Here is a 12603-nt window from a genome sequence, read left to right as displayed (position 1 = left end):
TTAATTAGTAAAATTAACTTTAAGAAAAAAGCAGAAAGGCTGAGTAGATGATAAACTTTGCAAGAAACTGTAAAAGCATTCAAAGCTTTAGTCCTTTAATAAAAAACAGGGGGGAAAAAAGGACAGTAGGCCCACACAGATTTAGGGATGAGGTACTACTGAACATTAAAGAAATAGACCCTCTAGTACAGTAATTGCTCAGGAGAACAGAAAAAGATGAAAAGTTACTCAATTCATTTCACTAGCTTAAAAAAAAAAAATCCAAATCAGGGAAGGACAACTCCAGAAAACAAAATAATAAGTGCTACTCTTTAGTGAATATGCACCCAAAAACCTTAGTATAATACTAGCAAGTCAAATTCAACAACATATATTAAAAGAATCATATGTTATATCCAAATAAAGATTATATTAAGAATACAAGATTCATTTGAAATCACAAAGATCTATTTATGTTAATAACTGTGTTAATATATTAAATTAGAAAAACTATATGATAATCTCAATAGAGATTTGATAAAGTTCAAAAAATGATTTGATAAAGTTCAAAACAACACCTGATAAAATAAAAAATAAAAAAACATGTTTAGCAAACTAGACATCAAAAAGAATGTGCTAAATTCAATCTACTAGAAGTCTCTAGCAAGTCTCATGCTTAATGGTGAGACATGTAAATGACAAGACCGAACTACTCTCACCACAACCATTCAATATCCTATTGGAAGTACTTGTCAACACAACAGAATAAGAAAAAGAAATGACACTGACAAAGGAAAGGAAAACTGTTACTTTCTGCACATGATATGATTATCTAGAAAATTCAAGATTAACTGGCAAATTTATTTATTTACATGAGAACTGAGTAAAGTTGCAGAATATAAAGATCAACATACACAGATCATTTAAATTCCATTCAATCTACAAAGGCAAAACCAACTATTAAATGGCTAGAAATAGAAATAAACAGGAGGAAAAAAGAAAATGAAAAGAAAAAAAAAGGAATATTTAAAACCTAGAGGAAAAAATTACAAAATTTTACTAACAGCCGTAAAAGAAAGACTTGAATAAGCAGAGACATGTACTGGAGTCTAACAAAGGCAGATTTATCATAAAGCTACAGGAGCTTAAGCTTTGGAATTCCCACTGAGAGAGAGACAAAGCCCAAGTCTCAGTGGGCAGCTCCAATTTAGGGAGTCACAGGGACCTAAGCCCCTTTCACTTTGTGGCCCCCTGTATCGGTTAGCTATTTCTGCATAACAGATTACCCCCAAAACTTAGCAGCTTAAAACAACAAACATTATCAGTTTTCATAAGTAAGAAACTTGGGAGTGGCTTATCTGGGTGGTTCTGGCTTAGAGTCTCTTGTAGGGTGGCAGTCATCTGAAGATTGAACTGGGACTGGAGCATCCACTTTTAAGATGGTCACTCACATGAGAATTTGTGCTGGCAGCCAGCAGGAGGTCTCAGTTCCCCACCATGTGGACCTCTCCACAAGACTGCTTGAGTGTCCTTATGACATAGTGACAGGCTTCCACCAAAGAGAGAGGTGCAAGAGAGGTTACAGCAGAAGCCACAAAGCTTTTATGACCTCACCTTGGGAGTCACACACTGCCCTTTCTGCAATATCCTATTGGCACACATCCATCGTATTAAGTACAGTAGAGGATTACATGGGGCGTGAACACCAGGAGGCAAGGATCATTGGAGAACATCTTGAAATTTTGCTACCACACCCCATCTTCAAAACATGGCACCCAAGTTTGCTGCAGAAATGGAAACAAGCACGGAGGATTGCACAGGAAGTTTTCATGGGTCAGGTCCCAAAATGGCAAACATCACTCCTGCTCACACTCTTCTGGCTGGAATTCTGTCACATGACCATACCTAATCCTAAAAGAGGCTGCAGAATTATGTCTAGCTGGAAGAAGTGGGTTTGGAGATTAGCTAACAGTTAGCCTGCAGTTACATAAATTCAATACTCATAACACTAACAATGAATAAAAGAGAGAAATTGGATACCTTATGCAACATCAAAGTGAGAGAGAGTTGCAGAAGCAATATTCAAGACCAGATCTGCTTGGATGCTGCCAAAGAGAGATGTGGCTGGTTAATCTGATAGGGATTTTACAATATAGTTGAAACATAAATATGTCAACTTGCAATCATAAGATAGATTAGGAAATACTAAGGGCTATAGTAGAAGATAAGGAAACTACTCTGCAGGCAGAGATGATGAGGGAAGTGAACCTTCCAGGTAAAATATCTTTTGTCTTGGTCCGTAAGAGAAGCCTTCATGGAAGAGAAGACAAATCGATTTAAATCAGAGCTAAAGGAGAGAAAATATATTCCAGAATGAGAGAACAAGGGCGAATCAGGCGTTGTTTTGAATTTTCAGGCTTCCAGGGTGAACAAGGACACTGAAGCCTGAAACCTTAGTCGTGAGAGGCCCCAGGTGATTGACACAGAAAGGCTGCAGGTGGGTAGCGAAAGTGCGGTTGAGTAGGTGAGCTGGAGTGAAGCACGATAAGCCTTGAATGCCGCGCTAGCCCCGGACCCCGCCTCTGTCTGGGAGTTTACGGACGGGGTGTTGTCCATAAATCACGCGCTCCACCCTGTGATTCCCACATCACTTCCGCAGAAGCGGTAAGGGTGGCACAAGGGGGCCAAGGGCTGGCCGAAGGGAGAGCAGCTGGGGTCTAACGGACGGCGGAGGGAGATGGAAGGAGACTGCAGCTGAGCTGCAGCAAAGCGTTAAAGAGGAGAGGCTGGATGCGAACCTCCAGGGACACGGCCTCAGTGGGCTTCAGGGTCATGGGCGATAACGCCCCTCTCGGCTCTGCATCTGCACAAGCAAAGATCTGCAGCTGCACCTGTTTCCGGACTGCTATGGGCTCCGTGTTTTCCAGATACCTTTTGTTATCTGTCCCGGATTTTAAAGAGGGAGGTTTTGGGATTTTGTGTTTTTTGTGTTTGCTTGCTTGCTTGCTTGTTTATTTTTCAGAGGAAAGTGGGATGCAATTTCAGAGTTAAATTGATTCTTTCCCTCCCTCTAGTGAAAAGATGAACTAACAACTTAGGTGCAGTGCTTCTAATCTTTATAACCATAAGCCAGCAGTTTTTTATCTAAGGTCGTGTGTCTTCTTGTATGCCGATGTGATAAGTTAGTGATAATAACAACAGCTACCATTCACCAAAAAAGTACTATGAACCACCCATTGGGCTAAGCAATTTAATTGATTTGATTTCTTTCTCTGAGGTAAAAATATCTTTTTTATGCCCACTTCACAGATAAAAGAAGTGAGGTTTAGGTCAGCCTTATTTGGCTCCAGACCTCACAGTTAGTGACGGTGAGAAATACAGGTTTCAACACCAAAGTTTCCTCCAACCCAGCAGTTTCTAGTATCCTTTTTTCTGTTCAATTCCACATGTTTCACAATCTTTGTGAATAAAAATAACAACTAGTAAATATTTTTACTAGGTCAGTCTACAGTATTGTGTGATGGTTAAGCAGACCACTGACTCTGGAGTGAGACTACACAGCTCAGATCCCGGCCTTGGGTTCATTATCTGTAAAATGAGAATAATAACATGTACCTCATATGGATGCTGTGATGATTAAATAAAATTGTGCTTGCAATGCACTTAGTATGGGGTCTCATACCTGGGGACCGCTAAGTGCCTGTCATCCATTATCACTATGGGCATCATCACCATCACCATCTTTATTATCACTGTGGTTTTGAAATTTATGGTACTTAGCTGGTACCATGCTAAGCCTCCGTCCACCACCACCACCATAGATTAACTCATTTAATTCTCACAACAGCCTTGTAAGAAAACTGGGGCTGAGAGAAGCTCCATAGATTGCCAAAATCATCACCTTGTGGGCAGCCCAGCTGGTATTCGAACCAGATCCAACCCGGAAGAAACCATGCTCCTCTGCTGCTTGTTGTTCACAGAGAATAATGACCTGATATAAAATCAATTTGGAAAGAAAAGCTTGATCGGTCATTATTTGCAGTCAGTAGAGTTGTGCAGCACTGTAGGTATCATTTTTTAAAAAAAGAAAATTAAACACTGCCCTCAAAGATCTTGCAGTTCAATAAGTATGTAAGTTAATTATACTACAAGACAGAAAAACACCACTCCTATCAAAGTGGCACCAAAAGTGCTGGGCAGGGATGCTGGGGGGTGTTGGAGAAGGTTGCACGGTGAGTGTGGCATCTGAGCTAGACCCCAAAGGATAAGTCGGGCATTTAAGAGACACACTGGGGTAAAATCATTTAAGACTAAGTAAAGAGCTTGAGGAATAATAAATAAATAAAAAACAACTCTAGTCCTGGAGTTTGACATGTTTCAGATGTGAAGTCTGGTGCGGTTAGAAAAAGTGGCGTGTATCCAAGGAATACTAGTCCTTTACAAGACTAATAATAGCTGCTATTCTGTAAAGGGGAGAAACAGATTCCATGGTCACATAAGTTGGGAAACATTAAGTTAAACAAAATTAAACACATTTCTTCATTTCAGGACTTCTCAAGAGTCTAGAATGTCCTAATGCACCATTTGAATATCCAAGAGTGAGGCAAAGGGAGCAGTGCTTTCCAGTTTCTTACCCTGAAACCCTTCTGCAGAGGAGCATCTCAAAGTATCCACATTCTGTGGAACACACTTTGGAAAAGTGCTGGTCTCGAGCACATGGAGCATGGAGATAGAGGAACATGCAAGATAGGAAAAGATGGAAGAAGGGAAAAATGGAACAAGGACAGGACAGCTTCGAATGCCAGAAAAAATGATTTAAACTTTTATTTGTAAGTAACAGAGGTTTTGGTGGTAGGGGCGACATGGTCAGATTCACCATTTAGAAAGACTGCTCTGGTTGCAAAATGGAGGGATAAATGAAGGGGGAGAGTAGAAGGAGTCATGAGATGACTGAACAGGCGTGATGAGGAATGATGGGAACATGAACCCAGTGATGGGGAGGAGAAGCCTCACTTGGGAAGTATTCACAGGACAGAATGGAGTGGTTTTGGTGAGGAGTCGGATATGGAAGATAGGAACAGCAAATTGCTTAGAAGTGCAGAGCTTGCTTAACTAAAGGAAGTAATGCTGAAGATGGAAAATATTCAGTGTTTTTGTAGTGGGGTGAAAAGGAGGATTATGGAGTGAAAATAATGAACTTGGTTCAGGACATGCTGAGTTTGAGGTCCACCAAGGGCGTCGGGTGCTGCAATTGTCACTTATTGTGACGAGTGCTGTCAGCATATCTTAGGAGTATGTGTAGAGGTAGAACTAGACATGTTAGAGTCATCAGCTCATACATGGAGGGTAAACAGAAGACAGAAGAAGAGGAAGCGCCTTGCGAAGTATGCAGAGAAAGAAGACTCTCCGGGCCAGTGTCCTGTGGACTTAGACCTCTGCTCCAGGTCAGTAAAGTTTCACCCTTCATCCACTCCGCTGCTGATCAGTGCCCAATTCTCTGCTCCTCTCTACCTTGTCTCTGCAGAAACTCACCTTGGAATTCAGTTCTCTCATCTGCTCTTGGGTGCTTCCTTCTGCAGATGGGCCCACCAGTAATAATCTACTCATCTGATCAGCACAAGAGGCTTTACTCTTCAGGCTTAGCTCTCAAAGGAAGTCCTGGCAAGTACAACAATGAACACCATCATCTTGATTTGGGCTCCCCCAATGCAGACTATGAGACAAGATTTCATGTGCAGAGTCTAGTTAGGAGATATTCCCAGAAAGCACTGCTAGGGAAGTGAGAAAGTAAGGGAAGGGAAGGAATCCAGTAAAAGGTTGGGCAAAGGAGGAAGTTCCTTCTGTGGTCAACTGGGCCCCAATCCCACTGAGGAACTATGAGGAACTATATGGAATATACCTGATGGTTCTCCCTCATGGTGGCAGGGTGTGGCTGTGTATACCCATCAGTTCCTATCTATCATCCACGAATGGCTACAGGCCATTGCTTCTACATTAACTCCCAGGAATTCATATGCCCAGGACAACAAGCTCCCAAGTCCAGGAAAAGCTCAGGAAGAATCTCAGGGTTCCTAGTAGGAAGATGTTGGTACATAAGATGATCAGTGCTAAACACCAAGGATGCACAAAGGTGGGGCAGCCACTAATAACCAAAGAAGCAGCTCCCTGTTTAACTGGAGACAGAGTCTTTGGTAAGGGAGAGGAAGAGGGCTTCTCTCCTGAGAAACTGGCCAATACCATCCCCAAGGAGAAACCTGAGTCAAATGTGCTTATTTCATGCAGTTAGCAGTATATTTTAATGATCCTGAAAGTTCAGCAGTCGCCACCAGCACCAAATTTCTCTTGGCTCTCCCTCATTTTCTATATATATAGGTCAAAGAACTCTCAGCCTCACATGAAAGCATTATTGACCAAAATTGTTTCAAATGTCAAATACACATCCCAAAAATGAAAACCAATCAAACCAAGGCTTAGAGAAAGTATGTATATGTCGGACTTACCCTATAAATTACTTCTACCTTTGATTAAATTCCTCTCTCTAACAAGTTTCTAGACTATCAATTATTATAATGGACAGGGCTGCTGGACTTCTAAAGGAGGCTTAGTAATTGCATTCAAATGTATTCTTTAGAAACATGGTCAGGACCTGGCATTTGAATGCCAGCCTGGAGTAGTGAAAGACACGAGGAAGAATGAACACAAAGAAATGGTTAGCCAGCTGGTCAACCAGCAATCCTGATTCATAGCAGGGTATGTTTAATATTCAAATACACAACCTGGGTAAACTTAATTTCCATGGAAGTGATGTTTACCAAATTGAGCACTGCACTTTTCTGAATTCTGGAAAATGAGCATACAGCTGTAGAATTTTGCAGCTCACGTATCTCAAGGACTTTTGGGCTATCATTTGCTTCAGTGGAATAAACGGCCATGCAAAGAATTTGCAGCCACAGGCCTAACAGAGAAGAAGAAAACCATCACTGTTGGTTTTTTTCTAAGTCACAAACTTAAGTGAAAATAAGTCAATGTTGCCTTTTCCCAATCTCAACAGGGTGCTGAAGTTTTTTGGCTGGGTTTCTGGTATTTACTGCTCAGAAAATTTGTCTCCAGAGTCATATTTTTACAAGGACAGATTTTCCATAAAAAGCAAATTTTGGACATCAACTTGTTCTAAGACAAAAAAAAATTATTTGTAGAGCTAACCCTAAGAAAAATTGAGCTGCCTTACCTATAAAATGGTAATAATACCTGATGTGAAGATTAAATGCAATAACAGTGCTGAGCCAGGGCCTGGCACAGGAGTTGAATAAATTGTGCTCACCTCCCCAGGTCCCCGAAGGAGCCGCACTGCCAAGTCTGAGGGATATCATTTCTCTGAGTCTGATAATTTCTAGATCAGTAAACAGTCAGGGCTTACTCAGGGAGTTTGAACCTCATGGGTGGCATAGAATTAAGGACTCACTACATGGACTAGATCTTGGGCAAGCAATGTGGGAGCTGGTGGAAAAGCCTAGAAAGGTCATTGCTTCTGCATCTGACAGGGGCCTGAAGTCACTGAGGTCAGCAGGAAAGGCTAGCTGGAAGAAAAGCTAGGTGTGAAGAAGGAACCCACAGGGATAGACTGGAGCCCATGTCTATTCTCACCACCATCAAACTTGATGATGCAGTTAACATGGAGAAGATAACTGGTGCATATGCCATAGAGCTATACCCGTGCAGCCCAGAACTTGGAGAAGCTGAAGGAAGGGGTGGATGGGAGCCGGGGGAACTGAGGGTCCAGTGCAGCGCTGCCCACAGCCTCCAGGTCAGTGAGTGTTCACAGGTGTTGAGGCTTCCCTTCTGCCTTCCAGACCCACACAACAAAAGACTAGAGCCACGCAGGGGAGGGAGCTCTGGGAAATGTAGTTCCACCAAAGCTAAGTTGACAGAGCAGAAAGCCATTACAACTTTCCTGAATAACGGATTACTGTGCTTGCTCCCAGAAAGCTGCTGGGAAGCAAGATAATGCATACAACAATATCCTATATATTTTGCCTCAACACACAAACTTGAGTTCCCCATTCTCTGTACTATGTAAATCTACCCAGAGACTTAAAACACACACAGCTATCCCTTGCTGAAAAACTTTATTCATGAAAATCTGTCCATAACTTAAAAGTCATTAACCTTCAGTTTTTTCATAAATATTAATGGGTAGGGAATAGAATGTACTTCATTTCAACCCAAGTTTTAAAACATTTACAGATAGGAAAATGTATCACTTAAACAACAAAAAGAAATTGACATAAGCAATGAACAGCAATATGAAAATTAAAATTAAGTTTATACATAAAATATAAAATAGTAAAAATTACTCTCATTCTCTCTTCTTTTTTCTGCACATTTTATTCATCAATTCTTAATTATACACTTAATAAATGTAGTGCAGAAAAACATAGGGCAAAATAAAGGCTGAACGTGAAAGTGCTTTAACATGTATGTGAATGGTACACATGTGGAAGAGACTCAACATGTGTAGAAGATGCTGCCACTTCACACCTCACTTGGCGTAAACACATGAAGGAAAATTTTGTGGGCTCACCCAAATAGGGCACACAGTTCAAAAGTGTCCCATGTGGTATTCTTTGACTAGTGAACGTGGCGTTAAGTAAATTAATGAGTGTGTCTTTCCCTGAAACTGTAATATCAAAAAATTAATTCTTATACTGTGTTTATTTAGTGCATTTTGGAATAAGAAGCTTATTATACAAAAATAAGATGATGAAATGTATATGGAACCCAGAAAGGACCCAAACAGCCAAAGCAATCCTATGCAAAAAGAACAAAGCTGAAGGCATCAAATTACCTGACTTCAAAGTATACTACAAGTCTATAGTGACCAAAACAGCATGGTGCTAGTATAAAAATAGACACATAGATCAGTGGAACAGAATAGAGAACACAGAAATAAATTCACATATCTACAGCCAACTGATCTTTGACAAAGTCAACAAAAGCACACACTTGGGAAGGGACACCCTTTTCAATGACTGATGCTGAGAAAATTGGATTGTCATATGCAGAAGAATGAAACCGGACCTCTGTCTCTCACCATATGCAAAAACCAACTCAAGATGAATTAGACTTAAATAAGATCTGAAACTATAAAAATACTAGAAAAAAACCTAGGGAAAACATTTCTGGACATTGGTCTAGGCGAAGAATTCATGACTAATACCTCAGAAACAGATGCAACAAAACAAAAACAGACAAATGGGACTTAATTAAATGAAGAAGTTTCACAGCAAAAGAAACAATCACTAGAGTGAACAAACAGCTTGCAGAGTGGGAGAAAATATTTGCAAACTATCCATCTGACAGGGAACTAATATGCAGAATTTACAAGGAACTCAAACACTCAAAAAAAAGAAAGAAAGCAAATAACCCCATTAAAAAGTGAGCAAAAGACATGCAGAGACATTTTTTGAAAGAAAATATACAAATGGCCAACAAGCATATGAAAAAATGTTCAACATCACCAATCATCAGAGAAATGCAAATTAAAACCACAATGACATATCATCTTATACCAGTCAGAATGGTTATTATAAAGTCAAAAATAGGTAGAGTGCAGTGGCTCACGCCTGTAATCCTAGCACTTTGGGAGGTCAAGGCAGGTGGATCACCTGAGGTCAGGAGTTCAAGACCAGCCTAGCCAACATGGTGAAACCCCATCTCTACTAAAAATAAAAATAAAAAAATTAGTTGGGTGTGGTGCCGGGCGCCTCAGCTACTTGGGAGGCTGACGCAGGAGAATCACTTGAACCTGGGAGGCGGGGCAACAAGAGTGAAACTTCCACCAAAAAAAAAAAAAAAAAAAGTCAAAAATAACAAATGTCAGCGAGATGCAAAGAAAAGGTAATGCAAACACACTGTTAGTGGGAACATAAGTTAGTACCACCTCTATGGGAAACAGTATAGAGATTTCTCAAAAGAACTACCATTCAATTCAGTAATCCTACTACTGGCTATCTACACAAAGGAAAAGAAATCATTATATCAAAATGATACCTGCACTCGTGTGTTTATTGCAGCACTATTCACAATAGCAATGATTTAGAATCAACCTAAGTGTCCATCAGTGGATGACTGATTAAAGAAAAAAAAAAATATATATATATATAGAGAGAGAGAGAGAGATCACATTTTAGATATATATAAAGAAAATGTTATGTATTATGTGATATATATATAAAATACTACTCAGCTGCAAAAAGAATGAAACCATGTTTTTTATAGCAATATGGATGGAATTGGATGCCACTATCTTAAATGAAATAACTCAGAAACAGAAAGTCAAATACCACATGTTCTCACTTATAAGGCGGAGCTAAATAATGAGTACACATAGACATTGGCAGTGGAGTAATGCACACTGCAGACTCAGAAGGTGGGAGGGTGGGGGTGTGAGAGGTGAGAAATTACTTAATAGGTACAATGTACGTTACTTGAGTGGTGGATACACTAACAACCCAGACTTCACCGCTATGCAATACAGCCATGGAACAAAACTGCATTTGTACCTCTTAAACTTTTACAAACTTTTTAAAGGGGAAAAGTGGAAAACAAAAGCTGGAAAGTGGTACAGTTTTTCAGAAGTCATAATGATGAATGTTTGACATCATGTGAGTCACTACGTCAGTGAAGTCTTATAGGTCCTTCACATATGTGCCTCATCCAATTCTCAAAGCCATTGTCAAAGTGAGATTTTCATTTTAAAAAATGAAGTATGATAGGTTCCTGAAACACCGTTTACATTGCTAGAAATATCTTCTGTGTTCAGAAATTTGACTCCCAAAGCAAAAGAAATTGGGAAACCTGACAGACCGCGCTAACTGCCTATCCAATATTCATTCTTCTCCTTTCCTTACTAAGAGAAAGCCAATTTCATTTAGGACAACAATGTGCCTTGTTAAAAATATTGAGCCTTCCAGACTTCCCTGCAGCTAAGAATGGCCATGTGACTCAGTTCTGTCCAATTAGACATAAGCAGAAATGTACCAAATGGAGCTTCTGGGGAAGTATTGTTCCCCAGATAAGCAGCGTAGATTCAGCTGAGTGTTTACCTTTGCTCTTTCCTTCTTTCCCCACCCGGAATGCATTCTCTATGCCTGGAGACCCATCCTATGATACTGAGAGCAAAAGTCTCCAAATTAGGGTGCCGAGCCTGAAGAGGGAGGCAACCTGGACATTTATAATATCGGGAGCCCTGTGCTGGCCCTGAGTCATCCACCACTCGCCTTCCCACTGCATGGGAAAGAATAGCTGCTGTCATTTAAGTTTTCTGTTCCATCCAGTTGAATTCATAATTATTATAGAAAACATATTATTTCAGTTTACAGCTTATATTTCCAGTGTTCCACATGTTACAAACAGGGCTTACTGTTTTAAAAAAGTAAACTGGCTCTGTGATAACATAAAACAGCAACTAGATTTATCAAAAAATATATATTTTAAGAAATATGCACAAAATAAGAAATATTTAAATTAATAATCATTTCATTTTCATGGCCCAAAAATAAATACTTTGAAAATATTTCTTTTAGCTTACTAAAAAATTGTATTTCAGGTCAATGATGATAAAATATGATAATGTATCTCTGAATAGGATGGGTCATGGCCATGGGATTTACTTGTTAGTTCGTTTATTGATCTATTATTTGTTTATATCTAGAATCTTCACATACACAAACGTCTCATTAAAAATGTTTTTAATGAAAGATGAATGTACCACAGTGATTAAAATAGGGAGAAAAAATTAATAAAACATGTTTTTAAAAAGAGAACATAATCATAATTAAAAGCTAACTCAAGAATATTGAGTAGCCAGGCATGATGTCTCATGCCTGTAATCCCAGCACTTTGGGAGGCCTAGGAAGGCAAGTGGTTTGAGTTCAGGAGTTCAAGACCATCCTGGGCAATAGCCGGGCATGATGGTGTGTGCCTGTAGTCCCAACTACTTGGGAGGCTAAGGCAGGAGGATCACCCAAGCACAGGAAGTGGAGGCTGCAGTGAGCCATGACTGTGCTACCCCTACTTCAGCCTGGGCGATTGAGTGAGACCCTATCTCAGAAATAAAAATAAGAAAAAAGAAGAAGAATGAGTACAGCTAAACATTACATTTTGCTCTGAGCCTCCTGTAAGTCAAAGAAAAGAAACAAACATATTGAGTAACAGTACCCTTGTCAACTACCAGAAGGAAATGTGCCAGTTCATAAAAAAAAAAAAGTCTGTTTACTAGCCAAAGAAAAAATCTAAGATAAATTTATTATATAAATATTTAAATAAGGTACCTCCAATCCTCCAATGATATAACAGTAGTTTGCATTTGTCCAGCACTTTACAATTTGCAAAGTATTTTTATTTTATCTTATGGCAACCCAAAAAAGTAGGCAAAGCAGGTATTACAATGATCCTTTTACAGATGAAGGAACTGAGGCTCTAAGGCTGATACTATTAGCATAGCTCCACTAGACAGATCAGAAACTGAGGCTTACAAAGCTTAATAGAAAGCACCTGAAGAGATAGTAATGTTGGTTACTGAAATGAAGAAGGCTTGGGATGAAAGGAATACCATGGATGGAT

The 12603-nt window shown here is 39.7% G+C and overlaps 1 long non-coding RNA gene across 1 annotated transcript in view; it reads right to left on the bottom strand.

Annotated features, from left to right (window-relative positions):
• Positions 1-1494, bottom strand: part of LOC126964155 (uncharacterized) — a 44453-nt gene extending 42959 nt beyond the window's left edge. The window contains exon 1 of the long non-coding RNA XR_007729318.1: positions 1431-1494. This is a non-coding gene — a long non-coding RNA (uncharacterized LOC126964155). The remainder of the gene's footprint in view (positions 1-1430) is intronic.
• Positions 1495-12603: the final 11109 nt, after the last annotated feature.

Source organism: Macaca thibetana, chromosome 10, assembly GCF_024542745.1.
Source record: "Macaca thibetana thibetana isolate TM-01 chromosome 10, ASM2454274v1, whole genome shotgun sequence".
NCBI lineage: Eukaryota > Metazoa > Chordata > Mammalia > Primates > Cercopithecidae > Macaca > Macaca thibetana.
The sequence above is the reverse complement of the archived record's forward strand: the minus strand, read 5'-3'. Positions and strand labels throughout refer to the sequence as shown.